Source organism: Oncorhynchus nerka, linkage group LG24 (assembly GCF_034236695.1).
Source record: "Oncorhynchus nerka isolate Pitt River linkage group LG24, Oner_Uvic_2.0, whole genome shotgun sequence".
Taxonomy (NCBI): domain Eukaryota; kingdom Metazoa; phylum Chordata; class Actinopteri; order Salmoniformes; family Salmonidae; genus Oncorhynchus; species Oncorhynchus nerka.
Genome location: NC_088419.1, coordinates 11,825,317 through 11,848,211, shown reverse-complemented (window position 1 = coordinate 11,848,211; position 22,895 = coordinate 11,825,317). Strand labels below are relative to the sequence as shown.

The window sequence follows — 22,895 nt, the reverse complement described above, 5'->3', positions numbered from 1 at the left end:
GAGAAATTAATCTTATTGATTGCAACCAATTTAATTTATAGGATTCCGATAGTGTTCAATAAATAAAGTACTCAAATTCTGATTTGGACCAAACTTCTTAGTACCAATGAGTAAGACATGTGGAATACATTTTGTTTGTCAAGACACCCACTGACCCCCCCACACCCAATGACAATTCCACCCCAACAACAAGTATACAGTATCAGTTCTCTATGTTTGAAGTATGTTGTATGAAGCTGCAGCTTGGAGTATTGCTTCACCATACTATGTAATGTATTCCCTGTGATTATGATGGCTTTTCCCCCCTGTTCAGAGAAATTAGTCATTGAAGTCACTTGCATTATTTACCATAAAGTAGTGTGGAAGTACCAGGTTTTGACCACTAGATGTTGCTGTTCCTTCACTGCCATGCTCTTTTATTCATTTTGCTGGTGTCTTGTGTTTATTAAATAGATCACAACATTTCCTTCGCAACTTTGGGGAGAAAACCAATAGATTTGGCTCATGATAAAAAAGTAATTATGTGTGGTCACAGGAACATTCAGTGGTCAAAACCCGGTACTTCCACACTACTTAAGCGAGCAGCTTCAATTACTAATTTCACTGAACAGGGGTAAAAAACACAACCAGATTCACAGGGAATACATTATATAGTATGGAGAAGCAATACTCCAAGCCACAGCTTCATACTACTTGTCAAACACAGAGAACTGATACTGGTTGTTGGGGTGGGATTGGCATGGGGTGTGGAGAATGTTTTAGGGGATTTCTCATGTCTCATTGGTAGGAAGAACTTTGGTCCAAATCAGACATTGGGTAATATACCGTATTTATTGAATATGATCTGAATAATATACATTTAAATGGTCAAATTGGGTGAAAACAATTATCTTAATTTCTCAATGATCAAATTATAGTTTCGGAATGCTAATTGTATCTGTTACTAACTACAGAAGCGATTTCAGAACAATCTGAGAGGGTGGGTTTTGAAATCTTCGTTCTGGTGCTTTTTGAGGAGGAACGACCCAAGAGACACTCACCAGGAGGGGGTTGTGAAGTGGGCAGGGGGGGCATAGGGCTCTCCAACCGTGGAATCTTACAACCCACTTGTTCTGGTGGTTTAGGTTCCTCTTTCAGAGAACTCTGAGAAGACAAAAAGAGAGACAGTCACTCACATACACTGCTGCTTCAAGCAGGCACACAATACAAGCACCAAATTTGACCTCGGAGCACATTAGTTATGCTAAGCTACTACAGAACTATAGAGAAACTATAGAGAAACTATGACGTCAGGGTGGTTGAATGATTACTTTTATCCATAGATACTACACACAAATGAATGAATGAATGAGTTAATAATTTATTGAATGAATGAAAAACTCTATTGATCCCCAGAGGGAAAAGTGGGTTTTCTTTATCACCAGCTGAGCTGAAACATCCAGGGACAACGCAGTAAGGCATACAACACACACTCACATGTGTGCGTTTAAGCTGGCGTGGTGGGCTGCCCTGGGGTGAGTTCTTCTTGGGTGGAGGGGGCGGTGGAGCACCCCCTGGAGGCTGGTCCTGTGGCGGTTCTGGGACTGGAGGAGGGGCAGGGACCGGGGAGTGGGGTGGACCTCTCTGCTTGGTCTCCTGCTCCAGGCCTGGAGGGATGGGAGTCTTCCCCTGGGAGTACAGGTCCAGGATCTGGTGACAGATGTCTGGGAAGAGAGAGATTAGGAGAGGCGAGGTTAGGCAAGTGACGGATAGGGACAATAAGGGTCGAATTCTAACTTGATAAATATGCTACACACTGGACATGTTGCATAAATCATGTCAATAAGCGATTTGCTTAGTTATGGGAACAGATCTCAATTTATGATTCAGCCCTACGAGACAAAAGAAAAAAAATGAAACTGTTACATTACAAATAAATGTTTTTACACAAAGATCAATAACTTCTTCTCTCTCACAATGTTGGAAGGCAGGTCCAGAAAGGCAAATATACAGCATTACATATTCCACTAGATCCTGTCAGAGACTTCCTGTTTATACCTTCTAGCAGCTCCACTGGGACGTCCTGGACAAACTGCTCCCACCATCGCCGTGACGACTGCTTGGACGTCCACTCCTGGATGTCAAACTTACACAGCCGTCCAGCCAGGTACATGACTGCTACAGCTATGATCTCTGGTTCCCACTGCAGGGACAGCATGGTGCACAGACTAGGGAGAGAGAGGTAGGAATAGAGAGAGAGGGCAGTTTAGATGTGGAGGCAAATACAAAGTCGTGCAATACTCAATGAATAATGTAAGATGAGAGAAGGAGAGAACCAACCACTGTAAGGTGAGGTACTATATATGACAGGAAACAGGAGTATACATAGGAGACCTGTAACAACATACAAGCCTTCAGGTCAGACGTAACTAGAGACACTGTAAGGTGGGGTACTATATATGACAGGAAACAGGAGTATACATAGGAGACCTGTAACAACATACAAGCCTTCAGGTCAGACGTAACTAGAGACACTGTAAGGTGAGGTACTATATATGACAGGAAACAGGAGTATACATAGGAGACCTGTAACATTATTAACATACAAGCCTTCAGGTCAGACGTAACTAGAGACACTGTAAGGTGAGGTACTATATATGACAGGAAACAGGAGTATACATAGGAGACCTGTAACATTATTAACATACAAGCCTTCAGGTCAGATGTAACTAGAGACACTGTAAGGTAAGGTACTATATATGACAGGAAACAGGAGTATACATAGGAGACCTGTAACATTATTAACATACAAGCCTTCAGGTCAGACGTAACTAGAGACACTGTAAGGTGAGGTACTATATATGACAGGAAACAGGAGTATACATAGGAGACCTGTAACAACATACAAGCCTTCAGGTCAGACGTAACTAGAGACACTGTAAGGTGAGTTACTATATATGACAGGAAACAGGAGTATACATAGGAGACCTGTAACATTATTAACATACAAGCCTTCAGGTCAGACGTAACTAGAGACACTGTAAGGTGGGGTACTATATATGACAGGAAACAGGTGTATACATAGGAGACCTGTAACATTATTAACATACAAGCCTTCAGGTCAGACGTAACTAGAGACACAGTAAGGTGAGGTACTATATATGACAGGAAACAGGAGTATACATAGGAGACCTGTAACAACATACAAGCCTTCAGGTCAGACGTAACTAGAGACACTGTAAGGTGAGGTACTATATATGACAGGAAACAGGAGTATACATAGGAGACCTGTAACATTATTAACATACAAGCCTTCAGGTCAGACGTAACTAGAGACACTGTAAGGTGGGGTACTATATATGACAGGAAACAGGAGTATACATAGGAGACCTGTAACAACATACAAGCCTTCAGGTCAGACGTAACTAGAGACACTGTAAGGTGAGGTACTATATATGACAGGAAACAGGAGTATACATAGGAGACCTGTAACAATATTAACATACAAGCCTTCAGGTCAGACGTAACTAGAGACACTGTAAGGTGGGGTACTATATATGACAGGAAACAGGAGTATACATAGGAGACCTGTAACAACATACAAGCCTTCAGGTCAGACGTAACTAGAGACACTGTAAGGTGAGGTACTATATATGACAGGAAACAGGAGTATACATAGGAGACCTGTAACAATATTAACATACAAGCCTTCAGGTCAGACGTAACTAGAGACACTGTAAGATGAGGTACTATATATGACAGGAAACAGGAGTATACATAGGAGACCTGTAACATTATTAACATACAAGCCTTCAGGTCAGACGTAACTAGAGACACTGTAAGGTGAGGTACTATATATGACAGGAAACAGGAGTATACATAGGAGACCTGTAACATTATTAACATACAAGCCTTCAGGTCAGACGTAACTAGAGACACTGTAAGATGAGGTACTATATATGACAGGAAACAGGAGTATACATAGGAGACCTGTAACAACATACAAGCCTTCAGGTCAGACGTAACTAGAGACACTGTAAGGTGAGGTACTATATATGACAGGAAACAGGAGTATACATAGGAGACCTGTAACATTATTAACATACAAGCCTTCAGGTCAGATGTAACTAGAGACACTGTAAGGTGAGGTACTATATATGACAGGAAACAGGAGTATACATAGGAGACCTGTAAAAACATACAAGCCTTCAGGTCAGACGTAACTAGAGACACTGTAAGGTGAGGTACTATATATGACAGGAAACAGGAGTATACATAGGAGACCTGTAACATTATTAACATACAAGCCTTCAGGTCAGACGTAACTAGAGACACTGTAAGGTGAGGTACTATATATGACAGGAAACAGGAGTATACATAGGAGACCTGTAAAAACATACAAGCCTTCAGGTCAGACGTAACTAGAGACACTGTAAGGTGAGGTACTATATATGACAGGAAACAGGAGTATACATAGGAGACCTGTAACATTATTAACATACAAGCCTTCAGGTCAGACGTAACTAGAGACACAGTAAGGTGAGGTACTATATATGACAGGAAACAGGAGTATACATAGGAGACCTGTAACAACATACAAGCCTTCAGGTCAGACGTAACTAGAGAAACTGTAAGGTGAGGTACTATATATGACAGGAAACAGGAGTATACATAGGAGACCTGTAACATTATTAACATACAAGCCTTCAGGTCAGACGTAACTAGAGACACTGTAAGGTGGGGTACTATATATGACAGGAAACAGGAGTAAACATAGGAGACCTGTAACAACATACAAGCCTTCAGGTCAGACGTAACTAGAGACACTGTAAGGTGAGGTACTATATATGACAGGAAACAGGAGTATACATAGGAGACCTGTAACAATATTAACATACAAGCCTTCAGGTCAGACGTAACTAGAGACACTGTAAGATGAGGTACTATATATGACAGGAAACAGGAGTATACATAGGAGACCTGTAACATTATTAACATACAAGCCTTCAGGTCAGACGTAACTAGAGACACTGTAAGATGAGGTACTATATATGACAGGAAACAGGAGTATACATAGGAGACCTGTAAAAACATACAAGCCTTCAGGTCAGACGTAACTAGAGACACTGTAAGGTGAGGTACTATATATGACAGGAAACAGGAGTATACATAGGAGACCTGTAACATTATTAACATACAAGCCTTCAGGTCAGACGTAACTAGAGACACTGTAAGGTGAGGTACTATATATGACAGGAAACAGGAGTATACATAGGAGACCTGTAACATTATTAACATACAAGCCTTCAGGTCAGATGTAACTAGAGACACTGTAAGGTGGGGTACTATATATGACAGGAAACAGGAGTATACATAGGAGACCTGTAACATTATTAACATACAAGCCTTCAGGTCAGACGTAACTAGAGACACTGTAAGGTGAGGTACTATATATGACAGGAAACAGGAGTATACATAGGAGACCTGTAACATTATTAACATACAAGCCTTCAGGTCAGACGTAACTAGAGACACTGTAAGGTGAGGTACTATATATGACAGGAAACAGGAGTATACATAGGAGACCTGTAACAACATACAAGCCTTCAGGTCAGACGTAACTAGAGACACTGTAAGGTGAGGTACTATATATGACAGGAAACAGGAGTATACATAGGAGACCTGTAACATTATTAACATACAAGCCTTCAGGTCAGATGTAACTAGAGATACTGTAAGGTGAGGTACTATATATGACAGGAAACAGGAGTATACATAGGAGACCTGTAAAACATACAAGCCTTCAGGTCAGACGTAACTAGAGACACTGTAAGGTGAGGTACTATATATGACAGGAAACAGGAGTATACATAGGAGACCTGTAACATTATTAACATACAAGCCTTCAGGTCAGACGTAACTAGAGACACTGTAAGGTGAGGTACTATATATGACAGGAAACAGGAGTATACATAGGAGACCTGTAAAAACATACAAGCCTTCAGGTCAGACGTAACTAGAGACACTGTAAGGTGAGGTACTATATATGACAGGAAACAGGAGTATACATAGGAGACCTGTAACATTATTAACATACAAGCCTTCAGGTCAGACGTAACTAGAGACACAGTAAGGTGAGGTACTATATATGACAGGAAACAGGAGTATACATAGGAGACCTGTAACAACATACAAGCCTTCAGGTCAGACGTAACTAGAGAAACTGTAAGGTGAGGTACTATATATGACAGGAAACAGGAGTATACATAGGAGACCTGTAACATTATTAACATACAAGCCTTCAGGTCAGACGTAACTAGAGACACTGTAAAGGTACTATATGACAGGAAACAGGAGTAAACATAGGAGACCTGTAACAACATACAAGCCTTCAGGTCAGACGTAACTAGAGACACTGTAAGGTGAGGTACTATATATGACAGGAAACAGGAGTATACATAGGAGACCTGTAACATTATTAACATACAAGCCTTCAGGTCAGACGTAACTAGAGACACTGTAAGGTGAGGTACTATATATGACAGGAAACAGGAGTAACATAGGAGACCTGTAATATTATTAACATACAAGCCTTCAGGTCAGACGTAACTAGAGACACTGTAAGATGAGGTACTATATATGACAGGAAACAGGAGTATACATAGGAGACCTGTAACATACAAGCCTTCAGGTCAGACGTAACTAGAGACACTGTAAGGTGAGGTACTATATATGACAGGAAACAGGAGTATACATAGGAGACCTGTAACATTATTAACATACAAGCCTTCAGGTCAGACGTAACTAGAGACACTGTAAGGTGAGGTACTATATATGACAGGAAACAGGAGTATACATAGGAGACCTGTAACATTATTAACATACAAGCCTTCAGGTCAGACGTAACTAGAGACACTGTAAGGTGAGGTACTATATATGACAGGAAACAGGAGTATACATAGGAGACCTGTAACATTATTAACATACAAGCCTTCAGGTCAGACGTAACTAGAGACACTGTAAGGTGAGGTACTATATATGACATGACAGGAAACAGGACCTGTAACAACATACAACAGGTAGGAGACACTGTACTATATATGACAGGAAACAGGAGTATACATAGGAGACCTGTAACAACATACAAGCCTTCAGGTCAGACGTAACTAGAGACACTGTAAGGTGAGGTACTATATATGACAGGAAACAGGAGTATACATAGGAGACCTGTAACAACATACAAGCCTTCAGGTCAGACGTAACTAGAGACACTGTAAGGTGAGGTACTATATATGACAGGAAACAGGAGTATACATAGGAGACCTGTAACATTATTAACATACAAGCCTTCAGGTCAGACTTAACTAGAGACACTGTAAGGTGAGGTACTATATATGACAGGAAACAGGAGTATACATAGGAGACCTGTAACAATATTAACATACAAGCCTTCAGGTCAGACGTAACTAGAGACACTGTAAGGTGGGTACTATATATGACAGGAAACAGGAGTATACATAGGAGACCTGTAACATTATTAACATACAAGCCTTCAGGTCAGACGTAACTAGAGACACTGTAAGGTGAGGTACTATATATGACAGGAAACAGGAGTATACATAGGAGACCTGTAACAACATACAAGCCTTCAGGTCAGACGTAACTAGAGACACAGGTGAGGTACTATATATGACAGGAAACAGGAGTATACATAGGAGACCTGTAACAACATACAAGCCTTCAGGTCAGACGTAACTAGAGACACTGTAAGGTGAGGTACTATATATGACAGGAAACAGGAGTATACATAGGAGACCTGTAACAACATACAAGCCTTCAGGTCAGACGTAACTAGAGACACTGTAAGATGAGGTACTATATATGACAGGAAACAGGTGTATACATAGGAGACCTGTAACATTATTAACATACAAGCCTTCAGGTCAGACGTAACTAGAGACACTGTAAGGTGAGGTACTATATATGACAGGAAACAGGAGTATACATAGGAGACCTGTAACAATATTAACATACAAGCCTTCAGGTCAGACGTAACTAGAGACACTGTAAGGTGAGGTACTATATATGACAGGAAACAGGAGTATACATAGGAGACCTGTAACAACATACAAGCCTTCAGGTCAGACGTAACTAGAGACACTGTAAGGTGAGGTACTATATATGACAGGAAACAGGAGTATACATAGGAGACCTGTAACAACATACAAGCCTTCAGGTCAGACGTAACTAGAGACACTGTAAGGTGAGGTACTATATATGACAGGAAACAGGAGTATACATAGGAGACCTGTAACAACATACAAGCCTTCAGGTCAGGTAACTAGAGACACTGTAAGGTGGGGTACTATATATGACAGGAAACAGGAGTATACATAGGAGACCTGTAACATTATTAACATACAAGCCTTCAGGTCAGACGTAACTAGAGACACTGTAAGGTGAGGTACTATATATGACAGGAAACAGGAGTATACATAGGAGACCTGTAACATTATTAACATACAAGCCTTCAGGTCAGACGTAACTAGAGACACTGTAAGGTGAGGTACTATATATGACAGGAAACAGGAGTATACATAGGAGACCTGTAACATTATTAACATACAAGCCTTCAGGTCAGACGTAACTAGAGACACTGTAAGGTGGGGTACTATATATGACAGGAAACAGGAGTATACATAGGAGACCTGTAACAACATACAAGCCTTCAGGTCAGACGTAACTAGAGACACTGTAAGGTGAGGTACTATATATGACAGGAAACAGGAGTATACATAGGAGACCTGTAACAACATACAAGCCTTCAGGTCAGACGTAACTAGAGACACTGTAAGGTGGGGTACTATATATGACAGGAAACAGGAGTATACATAGGAGACCTGTAACAACATACAAGCCTTCAGGTCAGACGTAACTAGAGACACTGTAAGGTGAGGTACTATATATGACAGGAAACAGGAGTATACATAGGAGACCTGTAACAACATACAAGCCTTCAGGTCAGACGTAACTAGAGACACTGTAAGGTGGGGTACTATATATGACAGGAAACAGGAGTATACATAGGAGACCTGTAACATTATTAACATACAAGCCTTCAGGTCAGACTTAACTAGAGACACTGTAAGGTGAGGTACTATATATGACAGGAAACAGGAGTATACATAGGAGACCTGTAACAATATTAACATACAAGCCTTCAGGTCAGACGTAACTAGAGACACTGTAAGGTGGGGTACTATATATGACAGGAAACAGGAGTATACATAGGAGACCTGTAACATTATTAACATACAAGCCTTCAGGTCAGATGTAACTAGAGACACTGTAAGGTGGGGTACTATATATGACAGGAAACAGGAGTATACATAGGAGACCTGTAACAACATACAAGCCTTCAGGTCAGACGTAACTAGAGACACTGTAAGGTGAGGTACTATATATGACAGGAAACAGGAGTATACATAGGAGACCTGTAACATTAACATACAAGCCTTCAGGTCAGACGTAACTAGAGACACTGTAAGGTGAGGTACTATATATGACAGGAAACAGGAGTATACATAGGAGACCTGTAACATTAACATACAAGCCTTCAGGTCAGACGTAACTAGAGACACTGTAAGATGAGGTACTATATATGACAGGAAACAGGTGTATACATAGGAGACCTGTAACAATATTAACATACAAGCCTTCAGGTCAGACGTAACTAGAGACACTGTAAGGTGAGGTACTATATATGACAGGAAACAGGAGTATACATAGGAGACCTGTAACATTATTAACATACAAGCCTTCAGGTCAGACGTAACTAGAGACACTGTAAGATGAGGTACTATATATGACAGGAAACAGGAGTATACATAGGAGACCTGTAACAACATACAAGCCTTCAGGTCAGACGTAACTAGAGACACTGTAAGGTGAGGTACTATATATGACAGGAAACAGGAGTATACATAGGAGACCTGTAACATTATTAACATACAAGCCTTCAGGTCAGATGTAACTAGAGACACTGTAAGGTGAGGTACTATATATGACAGGAAACAGGAGTATACATAGGAGACCTGTAAAACATACAAGCCTTCAGGTCAGACGTAACTAGAGACACTGTAAGGTGAGGTACTATATATGACAGGAAACAGGAGTATACATAGGAGACCTGTAACATTATTAACATACAAGCCTTCAGGTCAGACGTAACTAGAGACACTGTAAGGTGAGGTACTATATATGACAGGAAACAGGAGTATACATAGGAGACCTGTAAAACATACAAGCCTTCAGGTCAGACGTAACTAGAGACACTGTAAGGTGAGGTACTATATATGACAGGAAACAGGAGTATACATAGGAGACCTGTAACATTATTAACATACAAGCCTTCAGGTCAGACGTAACTAGAGACACAGTAAGGTGAGGTACTATATATGACAGGAAACAGGAGTATACATAGGAGACCTGTAACAACATACAAGCCTTCAGGTCAGACGTAACTAGAGACACTGTAAGGTGAGGTACTATATATGACAGGAAACAGGAGTATACATAGGAGACCTGTAACATTATTAACATACAAGCCTTCAGGTCAGACGTAACTAGAGACACTGTAAGGTGGGGTACTATATATGACAGGAAACAGGAGTAAACATAGGAGACCTGTAACAACATACAAGCCTTCAGGTCAGACGTAACTAGAGACACTGTAAGGTGAGGTACTATATATGACAGGAAACAGGAGTATACATAGGAGACCTGTAACAATATTAACATACAAGCCTTCAGGTCAGACGTAACTAGAGACACTGTAAGATGAGGTACTATATATGACAGGAAACAGGAGTATACATAGGAGACCTGTAACATTATTAACATACAAGCCTTCAGGTCAGACGTAACTAGAGACACTGTAAGATGAGGTACTATATATGACAGGAAACAGGAGTATACATAGGAGACCTGTAAAAACATACAAGCCTTCAGGTCAGACGTAACTAGAGACACTGTAAGGTGAGGTACTATATATGACAGGAAACAGGAGTATACATAGGAGACCTGTAACATTATTAACATACAAGCCTTCAGGTCAGACGTAACTAGAGACACTGTAAGGTGAGGTACTATATATGACAGGAAACAGGAGTATACATAGGAGACCTGTAACAACATACAAGCCTTCAGGTCAGACGTAACTAGAGACACTGTAAGGTGAGGTACTATATATGACAGGAAACAGGAGTATACATAGGAGACCTGTAACAACATACAAGCCTTCAGGTCAGACGTAACTAGAGACACTGTAAGGTGGGGTACTATATATGACAGGAAACAGGAGTATACATAGGAGACCTGTAACATTATTAACATACAAGCCTTCAGGTCAGACTTAACTAGAGACACTGTAAGGTGAGGTACTATATATGACAGGAAACAGGAAAATACATAGGAGACCTGTAACAATATTAACATACAAGCCTTCAGGTCAGACGTAACTAGAGACACTGTAAGGTGGGGTACTATATATATGACAGGAAACAGGAGTATACATAGGAGACCTGTAACATTATTAACATACAAGCCTTCAGGTCAGATGTAACTAGAGACACTGTAAGGTGGGGTACTATATATGACAGGAAACAGGAGTATACATAGGAGACCTGTAACAACATACAAGCCTTCAGGTCAGACGTAACTAGAGACACTGTAAGGTGAGGTACTATATATGACAGGAAACAGGAGTATACATAGGAGACCTGTAACATTAACATACAAGCCTTCAGGTCAGACGTAACTAGAGACACTGTAAGGTGAGGTACTATATATGACAGGAAACAGGAGTATACATAGGAGACCTGTAACAACATACAAGCCTTCAGGTCAGACGTAACTAGAGACACTGTAAGATGAGGTACTATATATGACAGGAAACAGGTGTATACATAGGAGACCTGTAACATTATTAACATACAAGCCTTCAGGTCAGACGTAACTAGAGACACTGTAAGGTGAGGTACTATATATGACAGGAAACAGGTGTATACATAGGAGACCTGTAACAATATTAACATACAAGCCTTCAGGTCAGACGTAACTAGAGACACTGTAAGGTGAGGTACTATATATGACAGGAAACAGGAGTATACATAGGAGACCTGTAACAACATACAAGCCTTCAGGTCAGACGTAACTAGAGACACTGTAAGGTGAGGTACTATATATGACAGGAAACAGGAGTATACATAGGAGACCTGTAACAACATACAAGCCTTCAGGTCAGACGTAACTAGAGACACTGTAAGGTGAGGTACTATATATGACAGGAAACAGGAGTATACATAGGAGACCTGTAACAACATACAAGCCTTCAGGTCAGACGTAACTAGAGACACTGTAAGGTGGGGTACTATATATGACAGGAAACAGGAGTATACATAGGAGACCTGTAACATTATTAACATACAAGCCTTCAGGTCAGACGTAACTAGAGACACTGTAAGGTGAGGTACTATATATGACAGGAAACAGGAGTATACATAGGAGACCTGTAACAACATACAAGCCTTCAGGTCAGACATAACTAGAGACACTGTAAGGTGAGGTACTATATATGACAGGAAACAGGAGTATACATAGGAGACCTGTAACAACATACAAGCCTTCAGGTCAGAGTAACTAGAGACACTGTAAGGTGGGGTACTATATATGACAGGAAACAGGAGTATACATAGGAGACCTGTAACAACATACAAGCCTTCAGGTCAGACGTAACTAGAGACACTGTAAGGTGAGGTACTATATATGACAGGAAACAGGAGTATACATAGGAGACCTGTAATTAACATACAAGCCTTCAGGTCAGACGTAACTAGAGACACTGTAAGGTGGGGTACTATATATGACAGGAATACAGGAGACCTGTAACAACATAGGAGACCTTCAGGTCAGACGTAACTAGAGACACTGTAAGGTGAGGTACTATATGACAGGAAACAGGACACATAGGAGACCTGTAACAACATCAGGTCAGACGTAACTAGAGACACTGTAAGGTGGGGTACTATATATGACAGGAAACAGGAGTATACATAGGAGACCTGTAACATTATTAACATACAAGCCTTCAGGTCAGACTTAACTAGAGACACTGTAAGGTGAGGTACTATATATGACAGGAAACAGGAGTATACATAGGAGACCTGTAACAATATTAACATACAAGCCTTCAGGTCAGACGTAACTAGAGACACTGTAAGGTGGGGTACTATATATGACAGGAAACAGGAGTATACATAGGAGACCTGTAACATTATTAACATACAAGCCTTCAGGTCAGATGTAACTAGAGACACTGTAAGGTGGGGTACTATATATGACAGGAAACAGGAGTATACATAGGAGACCTGTAACAACATACAAGCCTTCAGGTCAGACGTAACTAGAGACACTGTAAGGTGAGGTACTATATATGACAGGAAACAGGAGTATACATAGGAGACCTGTAACAACATACAAGCCTTCAGGTCAGACGTAACTAGAGACACTGTAAGGTGAGGTACTATATATGACAGGAAACAGGAGTATACATAGGAGACCTGTAACAACATACAAGCCTTCAGGTCAGACGTAACTAGAGACACTGTAAGATGAGGTACTATATATGACAGGAAACAGGTGTATACATAGGAGACCTGTAACATTATTAACATACAAGCCTTCAGGTCAGACGTAACTAGAGACACTGTAAGGTGAGGTACTATATATGACAGGAAACAGGTGTATACATAGGAGACCTGTAACAATATTAACATACAAGCCTTCAGGTCAGACGTAACTAGAGACACTGTAAGGTGAGGTACTATATATGACAGGAAACAGGAGTATACATAGGAGACCTGTAACAACATACAAGCCTTCAGGTCAGACGTAACTAGAGACACTGTAAGGTGAGGTACTATATATGACAGGAAACAGGAGTATACATAGGAGACCTGTAATTAACATACAAGCCTTCAGGTCAGACGTAACTAGAGACACTGTAAGGTGAGGTACTATATATGACAGGAAACAGGAGTATACATAGGAGACCTGTAACAACATACAAGCCTTCAGGTCAGACGTAACTAGAGACACTGTAAGGTGAGGTACTATATATGACAGGAAACAGGAGTATACATAGGAGACCTGTAACATTATTAACATACAAGCCTTCAGGTCAGACGTAACTAGAGACACTGTAAGGTGGGGTACTATATATGACAGGAAACAGGAGTATACATAGGAGACCTGTAACAACATACAAGCCTTCAGGTCAGACGTAACTAGAGACACTGTAAGGTGAGGTACTATATATGACAGGAAACAGGAGTATACATAGGAGACCTGTAACAACATACAAGCCTTCAGGTCAGACGTAACTAGAGACACTGTAAGGTGGGGTACTATATATGACAGGAAACAGGAGTATACATAGGAGACCTGTAACAACATACAAGCCTTCAGGTCAGACGTAACTAGAGACACTGTAAGGTGAGGTACTATATATGACAGGAAACAGGAGTATACATAGGAGACCTGTAACATTATTAACATACAAGCCTTCAGGTCAGATGTAACTAGAGACACTGTAAGGTGGGGTACTATATATGACAGGAAACAGGAGTATACATAGGAGACCTGTAACAACATACAAGCCTTCAGGTCAGACGTAACTAGAGACACTGTAAGGTGGGGTACTATATATGACAGGAAACAGGAGTATACATAGGAGACCTGTAACATTATTAACATACAAGCCTTCAGGTCAGACGTAACTAGAGACACTGTAAGGTGAGGTACTATATATGACAGGAAACAGGAGTATAGATAGGAGACCTGTAACAACATACAAGCCTTCAGGTCAGACGTAACTAGAGACACTGTAAGGTGAGGTACTATATATGACAGGAAACAGGAGTATACATAGGAGACCTGTAACAACATACAAGCCTTCAGGTCAGACGTAACTAGAGACACTGTAAGGTGGGGTACTATATATGACAGGAAACAGGAGTATACATAGGAGACCTGTAACATTATTAACATACAAGCCTTCAGGTCAGACGTAACTAGAGACACTGTAAGGTGAGGTACTATATATGACAGGAAACAGGAGTATACATAGGAGACCTGTAACAACATACAAGCCTTCAGGTCAGACGTAACTAGAGACACTGTAAGATGAGGTACTATATATGACAGGAAACAGGTGTATACATAGGAGACCTGTAACATTATTAACATACAAGCCTTCAGGTCAGATGTAACTAGAGACACTGTAAGGTGGGGTACTATATATGACAGGAAACAGGAGTATACATAGGAGACCTGTAACATTATTAACATACAAGCCTTCAGGTCAGACGTAACTAGAGACACTGTAAGGTGAGGTACTATATATGACAGGAAACAGGAGTATAGATAGGAGACCTGTAACAACATACAAGCCTTCAGGTCAGACGTAACTAGAGACACTGTAAGGTGAGGTACTATATATGACAGGAAACAGGAGTATACATAGGAGACCTGTAACATTATTAACATACAAGCCTTCAGGTCAGACGTAACTAGAGACACTGTAAGGTGGGGTACTATATATGACAGGAAACAGGTGTATACATAGGAGACCTGTAACATTATTAACATACAAGCCTTCAGGTCAGACGTAACTAGAGACACAGTAAGGTGAGGTACTATATATGACAGGAAACAGGAGTATACATAGGAGACCTGTAACAACATACAAGCCTTCAGGTCAGACGTAACTAGAGACACTGTAAGGTGAGGTACTATATATGACAGGAAACAGGAGTATACATAGGAGACCTGTAACATTATTAACATACAAGCCTTCAGGTCAGACGTAACTAGAGACACTGTAAGGTGGGGTACTATATATGACAGGAAACAGGAGTATACATAGGAGACCTGTAACAACATACAAGCCTTCAGGTCAGATGTAACTAGAGACACTGTAAGGTAAGGTACTATATATGACAGGAAACAGGTGTATACATAGGAGACCTGTAACATTATTAACATACAAGCCTTCAGGTCAGACGTAACTAGAGACACTGTAAGGTGAGGTACTATATATGACAGGAAACAGGAGTATACATAGGATACCTGTAACAACATACAAGCCTTCAGGTCAGACGTAACTAGAGACACTGTAAGGTGGGGTACTATATATGACAGGAAACAGGAGTATACATAGGAGACCTGTAACATTATTAACATACAAGCCTTCAGGTCAGACGTAACTAGAGACACTGTAAGATGAGGTACTATATATGACAGGAAACAGGAGTATACATAGGAGACCTGTAACAACATACAAGCCTTCAGGTCAGACGTAACTAGAGACACTGTAAGGTGAGGTACTATATATGACAGGAAACAGGAGTATACATAGGAGACCTGTAACATTATTAAAATACAAGCCTTCAGGTCAGATGTAACTAGAGACACTGTAAGGTGGGGTACTATATATGACAGGAAACAGGAGTATACATAGGAGACCTGTAACATTATTAACATACAAGCCTTCAGGTCAGACGTAACTAGAGACACTGTAAGATGAGGTACTATATATGACAGGAAACAGGAGTATACATAGGAGACCTGTAACAACATACAAGCCTTCAGGTCAGACGTAACTAGAGACACTGTAAGGTGAGGTACTATATATGACAGGAAACAGGAGTATACATAGGAGACCTGTAACAATATTAACATACAAGCCTTCAGGTCAGACGTAACTAGAGACACTGTAAGGTGAGGTACTATATATGACAGGAAACAGGAGTATACATAGGAGACCTGTAACAACATACAAGCCTTCAGGTCAGACGTAACTAGAGACACTGTAAGGTGAGGTACTATATATGACAGGAAACAGGAGTATACATAGGAGACCTGTAACAACATACAAGCCTTCAGGTCAGACGTAACTAGAGACACAGGTGAGGTACTATATATGACAGGAAACAGGAGTATCATAGGAGACCTGTAACAACATCAAGCCTTCAGGTCAGACGTAACTAGAGACACTGTAAGGTGAGGTACTATATATGACAGGAAACAGGTGTATACATAGGAGACCTGTAACATTATTAACATACAAGCCTTCAGGTCAGACGTAACTAGAGACACTGTAAGGTGAGGTACTATATATGACAGGAAACAGGAGTATACATAGGAGACCTGTAACATTATTAACATACAAGCCTTCAGGTTAGATGTAACTAGAGACACTGTAAGGTGGGGTACTATATATGACAGGAAACAGGAGTATACATAGGAGACCTGTAACAACATACAAGCCTTCAGGTCTGACGTAACTAGAGACACTGTGAGGTGAGGTACTATATATGACAGGAAACAGGAGTATACATAGGAGACCTGTAACATTATTAACATACAAGCCTTCAGGTCAGATGTAACTAGAGACACTGTAAGGTGGGGTACTATATATGACAGGAAACAGGAGTATACATAGGAGACCTGTAACAATATACAAGCCTTCAGGTCAGACGTAACTAGAGACACTGTAAGGAGTACAAACTATTGTGTTATGTTTGGCCCACCTGTCGTTGACGAAGGTCCAGGCCATCTGCACCAGCTTTTGAACTTTGGTTTTGTCACCTAGAATGAAAAAAAGACAGTTGGAAATGAAAAGTTGGAAATGAAAAGTTGGAAATGAAGTCAAACTAAGATGGAAACACCACCTTTCAGACCTTTGAGCTGTTTGGCGTAGCGCAGCAGGAACATGTAAGGATGTTCCACTTGCAGGTCAAACTTGATCGTCTGTAGCAGGATCCTCTCTAGCACCATAACCTCTTCCTGTTGATGGCGAAAATCCTATGATACATCCCAGGACCCAAACAAGAGCGTAAAGTAAGGAAACATAAGGGCTTTTCACACTACTACAAAAAAAATCTAGCTGTATTGACTTGGCCTGGTTAAGCATCCACCACAATCTTGAAGGTGCATATGGAGGAATGCGGATATGATGTAATTGTTTTGGTACAACCCAGAGAGTTTTTAAACTACGGCGAGCAACATGGTTCAATGTGCTAATAAATCAGCACAATCTTACTTTTTTTGTTTTTTCAAGTTTACTGTGCTAATGCCGATACAAAAGAAGACTAATGGAGAGCACTGTATAATACGACAAACGTCGCAAATTAGACATGTGTTAAGTACATGGGGGACACCATTTTTATGGTTGGAACTGTGCTGAAAAGGACACTGTGAAAAGAAAAGCCTATTTTCGAGCTAGCACAGTTTCGTTTGGGTTAGCACGTGTGACAAGGTTACCGGCAGGACTTCACTGTACAAACAGAGGAAGGAGAAGAGTGAATGAAGTAAGATATTTCTCACCTTTGGGTCGTCTCCAAACTGGGCGAACTGTACGTCGTTCAGTAAGCTGCGAGCCGTCTTGATGATGTCTTTACATTTCTTAGGGGTCTCCTCCACTTTCCCAGCCAGGAAGAGACAACACGCACCTGTCACCTGGAGACAGGGTGCCTTCAGGAAGTATTCATACCCCTTGACTTATTCCACATTTTGTTGTGTTACAGCCTGAATTCAAAATGGGTTTAAAATGTTTTTTCCTCAGCCATCTTTACACTATACACCATAATAACAAAGTGAAAATATGATTTTAGAAATGTTTGCAAATGTATTGAAAATGAAATACCTAATTTACATAAGTATTCACGTTAGAATCACTTTTGGCATTGATGACAGCTGTGAGTCTTTCTGGGGAAGTCTAAGAGTTTTCCACACCTGGATTGTACAATTTTTGCACAATTTTTTTATTTGTATTATTATTATTCAAGCTTTGTTAAGTTGATCATTGCTAGACAACCATTTTCAAGTCTTGCCATAGATTTAAGCCGATTTAAGTCAAAACTGTAACTAGGCCACTCAGGAACATTCACTGTCTTCTTGCGAAGCAAATCCAGTGTATATTTGGCCTTGTGTTTAAGGTTATTGTCCTGCAGAAAGGTGAATTAATTTCACAATGTCTGGTGGAAACCAGACTGAACCAGGTTTTCGCCAGTGCTTAGCTCCATCCCATTTATTTTTTTCATCCTGAAAAACTCCCCAGTCCTTAACAATTAGAAGCATTCCCATAACATGATACAGCCACCACCATACTTGAAAATATGGAGAGTGTTACTCAGTAATGTGTTGTATTGGATTTGCGCCAAACATAACACTTTGTATTCTGGAAAATATATTATTTCACTGCGGTTTTCATGGTACAATTCCCTACACTATACTATCTTGTTTTGTCATATAAACTGAAATTAGGGGAACAACCAGGAAATGGCGGAGCGATTTCTGCATCGTGCAACTTTAATTGCTTTGCCACACTTTTTGCAGTATTATTTTAGTGCCTTGTTTTGCAAACAGGATAACAGGATAATTAGGTTAGTATTGTGGAGTAACTACAATGTTGTTGATCCATCCTCAGTTTTCTCCTATAACAGCCATTAAGCTATGTAACTGTTTTAAAGTCACCATTGGCCTCGTTGATGAAATCCCTGGGTGCTTTTCTTCTTCTCGGCAACAGAGTTAGAAAGGACGCCTGTATCGTTGTCGTGACTGGGTGTATTGGCCTTTCTGGGGAGTTTTTCCTAGCCAACGTGCTTCTACATCTGCATTGCTTGCTGTTTGGGGTTATAAGCTGGGTTTCTGTACAGCACTTTGATATATGGGGCGGCAGGATAGCCTAGTGGTTAGAGCGTTGGACTAGTAACCAGAAGGTTGCAAACCCTGAACAGGCAGTTAACCCACTGTTCCTAGGCCGTCATTGAAAATAAGAATTTGTTCTTAACTGACTTGCCTAGTTAAATAAAAAAATATCAGCTGATGTAAGAAGGGCTATATAAATCAAATGGGATTTGATATTGACACAGAATTCAAAGTGTAATTAATAACTTCACCATGCTCAAAGGGAAATTCAATGTCTGCAAGTTCTTTGCGAGCATTGGAAAACCTCCCTGGTGTTTGTGGTTGAAATTCACTGCTTGACAGAAGGACCTTACAGATAATTGTATGTGTGGAGATAAACACTATTATTGCACACAGAGTGAGTTCATGCAGCATAAATGACTTGTTGAGCACATTTTCACTCCTCAATTTATTTAGGCTTGTCATTCTTTCTTTTCTTTTACCTTTATTTTACTAGGCAAGTCAGTTAAGAACAAATTCTTATTTTCAATGACGGCCTAGGAACAGTGGGTTAACTGCCTGTTCAGGGGCAGAACGACAGATTTGTACCTTGTCAGCTCGGGGATTTGAACTTGCAACCTTCCGGGTTGTGGAAGGTGTTGAATACTTATTGACTTGAGACAAACATTTTTCATTTTTAATGAATTAGTAAAAATGTCTTAAAACATAACTCAACTTTGACATTATGGGGTATTGTGTGTAGGCCAGAGACCAAAACATCTCAATTTAATCCATTTTAAATATCAGGCTGTAAGACAACAAAATATGGAAAAAAGTCAAGGGGTGTGAATACTTTCTGAAGGAACTGTACACAATACACAGGTCTCACTCACCATTTAATTCCAGCACAGGTATGCACCACTGAGATTAAAATGTTGACAACATGACTGTGTTCAATCATTCTGATTTGTGAAGGCAAGTACAGCATTGCAAGTCCCTTTGGCTAAGTGTGTCTGCTAAATGTAAATGATAATAGTACTAATGAACATTGCAGAAATCCCTTATGCATAGTGACACCAGTACTGTAAAGGCTATACTCACATATCTGGGGAACTGTTTGAAGGAGTGAAACATGTAGAAGCGGTGAAAGTAAATGATACCTGTTGCCAAGGTGTCATAATGTCTGATGATGGAGTTAAGGGTCAATTCAACCAACCAGGAGGAGGACTTGAAACCATTTTTATAGTTCTAAAATGTAAAAACTAGTTGTGTTTTTTTTAACCCTAATTGAATATACACTGAGAGTACAAAACATTAAGGACATCTGCTCTTTCCATGACATAGCCTGACCAGGTGAAAGCTATGATCCCTTATTGATGTCACTTGTTAAATCCACTTCAATCAGTGTAGATGAAGTGGCAGAAACAGGTTAAGGACTTTTAAGCCTTGTGACATGAATTGTGTATGTGTGCCATTCAGAGGGTTATTGGGCAAGACAAACTATTTAAGTGCCTCTGAACAGGGTAATGGTAATAAGTGCCAGGCGCACCGGGTTGTGTCAAGAACTGCAACGCTGCGGTTTCTTTCCACGCTCAACAGTTTCCCGTCTGTATCATGAATAGTCCACCACCCAAAGGCCATTCAGACAACTTGACAAACTATGGGAAGCATTGGATTCAACATGGGCCTACATCCCTGTGGCCCAATGAATTGAGGTTGTTCTGAGAACAGAAAAGTGGGGATGCAGCAAAATATTAGGAAGGTGTCCTTAATGTTTTATACACTCAGTACACATAGATATACATAATTTTAAATATTTATCACTTTCCTTGTGTATGGTTATATATATTGAATGTTAATATTGTGAACCTGTAATATATTTTTGGGTGATGTCACCGAGCACTGCCCCTAAATGAAATGACTTTCCAATATCTAGTGTGTAAAAGGATACAGTCCGAGTCTGGTCCCCACATCAAATATGAACCGGGCCCCCTCCCTGCGGTACCGGGCCTCTGTGGCTGGGTCCAGGCCCTCGGACTGGGACGGGGTGTGGGCCAGGTCCTTCTTGTCCCAGTACCAGCATGGCTTGATATGGTCCAGGAAGGCTTGACCACTAGATGGGTGGTTGTTTTCCTTCATCTGGAGAAGCGAGGAGGGTGATGGAGCCGCTGAACTAGAAGACTGGCAACCGAGGAGGAAGGGATCATTCACAGCATGAATGAATGGTGTTTTGTCATCTTGGATGAAGAAATAGGGTAACGTTAGCTAGTAAGCTAGCTAGCTAGAGTTATAAAAACTAAACATATCACAAACATATAGTGTTGTAAGCTAGCTAGAAGGATGTTTACCTTTATCATTCTAGCTAGCTTACTAGCTTTCAGGCCGAAGTTGCTAACGTTAGCTAGCTAAGTTAACTTGCTAAACTTAACTTTTAGCACTCCCTCGAGAGGCTAACGCCAGCTAATGACATTTCAACTAATCCAAAACACACGCATGTCTATCGTACGTGGTCTAAAATCTGAAAATAAGCACAATTACCTTTATCATGTAGACTGAATAATGAGTAACACTATCAACAATCGATTAACTCGTTTTATATTTATATTGAATTAGTCATCGTAACATGGACGCCGCCATTTTGTTGTACGTCAGAAGCCGGTGCGGGGGTTGTATGCGTGCGCAGTCGCGTTTTGGGCAAAATTACCCACTAGAGAGCGACAGAGAACTACTAATGTAGATGACTCTACCAAAGATAGAACAATGAGCCAGATATATCCAAATCGTGTTCCAAATCATGAAAAAACAAAAAAGATAATTACTTGACACATTGGAAAGAATTAACATTTTTAAAAACTGCGCAAACTAGGATGCTATTTGGCCCTAACCAGAGTGTACACAGTGGCAGAATACCTGATCACTGTGACTGACCAAACAAACTTAAGGAAGGTTTTACTATGTACAGACTCAGTGAGCATGGCCGCGGTAGGCAGACCTGGCTCACAAGAGAAGACAGGTTATGTGCACACTGTCCACAAAATGAGGTGGAAACTGAGCTGCACTTCCTAACCTCCTGCCATATGTATGACAATATTAGTGACAAATATATCCCCCAGATTACACAGACCCACAAAGAATTCAAAAACAAACCCAATTTGGATAAACTCCCA

The 22,895-nt window shown here is 40.5% G+C and overlaps 1 pseudogene; it reads right to left on the bottom strand.

Annotated features, from left to right (window-relative positions):
- LOC115107521 (cyclin-K-like) overlaps positions 1–22,396 on the bottom strand; it is a 28,845-nt pseudogene extending 6,449 nt beyond the window's left edge.
- Between the last annotated feature and the right edge of the window lie 499 nt (positions 22,397–22,895).